A 1,894-nucleotide genomic window follows, 5' to 3' on the forward strand; every position below is an offset into this window, starting at 1 on the left:
GGGATCCAGGAGAAAAAAACACTATTCATAAGCAGAGGATAAACTGTGGGAGTAGAAACACTGAGGAAAAGCAACTGCCTGAATACAGCGGTTGAGGGGACATGACAGAGGAGAGACTCTAAATGAACATTCTAACGCAAATATTATCAATACAGCAATGGGTTCAAATCAAGAAAACATGTAATGCCCAGTGGATTTATGCATCGGCTATGGGGGGTAGGGGGGAGGAAAAGAAAATGATCTATGTCTTTAATGAATAATGCCTGGAAATGATCAAATAAAAAATTAAAAAAAAAAAATCAAAGTCTTGTAACATTGGCAGTAAAGGGAGACCATGGATTCCATTGTATGTAGTGCACCTACAGATGACTGCCTGGCAGATATACTGAAGGCTGAAAGGAAAAGTCCTATTTAGTGACACAGTAAGCAATGGTTCAAAACCCACGCAAGAATTTGGATCTTCAGGATGTTCTAGAGGCCCTGTGACAGTGGAGGAGTGAAACACCCCTGGATCAGGGGCATTGAAGCGAAAATTGTGGTTCCACTGCTCGAAGCACACATGCAGGGATTGGTTATACTGGCGGAAGCTCACAGAGAAGAAGTCGTGCTCTTATGCAGAGTCCCTGAGCAAGAAAGTGCCTTCGGGCTTCCCTTCGAGGAGGGCCTCTGCTTCATATCGGTCCATCACACCCCAGTAGCAGGGATTCCCCATGATATGGTGCAGGTCAGGCATCAGGTAGTGGATGTATCGATCGGCCTGTGAACTTTCCACGCCCCCTGGCGGCCCCTGTGGGCATGACCGTGGCTCTCTCCAGAGCCCTGGTGCTGCTTCTGCCGCCGCTCCTGCAGGCAGAGGGGTGGTGACATCCTCTTCAGAATCACAGCTGCCCTGCGAGGCGGCAGCCCCATCTCTAGTCATGTCAGTCATTGCCGGGGCTAACTTTGCTCCCAGCTTATTTAAGGGATTAACCTGTGCAGTGGCCTCAAACGGATGTATTTGTGCATTGGGAGGTGGATCCACACCTTCTTCGACCCTCAGCTGACTTCTTTCCAGAAGCCGATCTTCCTCATCTTCAGTGGACACCAAAGACGGGTCAAAGGTATCAAAGAAGGTTGAATGAGGGCTCACAGCACCCGCGTGCTGATTAATCAAATGCCATTTCTGCTAGATCTGATCCATCAGGGAAAGGACATTTTTCAAGCATTAATTCAGAAAGGTGTATTTTTCTCTTATTAGAAAAGAGAGATTTTGCTTGTTTACTATACCTTCTCTTGGGAAAGCACAACCCGACAGTGTCCTTCAGCCTCTGCCTCAGAGATCGGCTCTCAACAGTCCTGCTAGAGACACTCTCCATGTCGTGGACAGAGCTCAAGCCCTTTCCTCTCTCTCTTCTCTGCAGGCCACTGCAGGTCCTATCAAACCTTTTCTCACTATCCAAAGAACTTTGTGCCTTTGGAGAACAGGAACGTTTCTTCTCCTCCCCCCCCCCACCCCACCCCCTTCTCTCTTAAGGGACTACTTGGCTGCTGGGGAGCCAATCCTCTATGCTGATATTCCTTTCCTTGACAGAGTTCACAACTGTATTTTCACTGTTGTTTCCTCCTTCATGGTTAAAAAGATTCTGACACCTGTATCTTCCCCACTTTATCCATTGATCATATCTAAAACCACTGTCATCTACAGTCATCAATCAGGCTTCATTATGGGAATGTTAGGGGGAGAAGTATGTCTTGAAATTTGCATTAAGGGTTTCTGAACAGTCATACTAAAGTTTTTCAGAACCTGAATCAATTCAAGTCACCTGATCCAAATGAACTATACCATCAAGTAAGACTGGCCATTATCAATGATATCTCAAGGACCACAGAAAACAGGAATAGGCCAAAGAACAAA

At 46.4% G+C, this 1,894-nt stretch overlaps 1 pseudogene; it reads right to left on the reverse strand.

Annotated features, from left to right (window-relative positions):
• Positions 1-298: 298 nt before the first annotated feature.
• Positions 299-1,688, reverse strand: LOC100619867 (suppressor of cytokine signaling 5-like; annotated as a pseudogene).
• Positions 1,689-1,894: the final 206 nt, after the last annotated feature.

This window comes from Monodelphis domestica, chromosome 3 (genome assembly GCF_027887165.1).
Source record: "Monodelphis domestica isolate mMonDom1 chromosome 3, mMonDom1.pri, whole genome shotgun sequence".
In the NCBI taxonomy this organism is placed as follows: Eukaryota; Metazoa; Chordata; class Mammalia; order Didelphimorphia; family Didelphidae; genus Monodelphis; species Monodelphis domestica.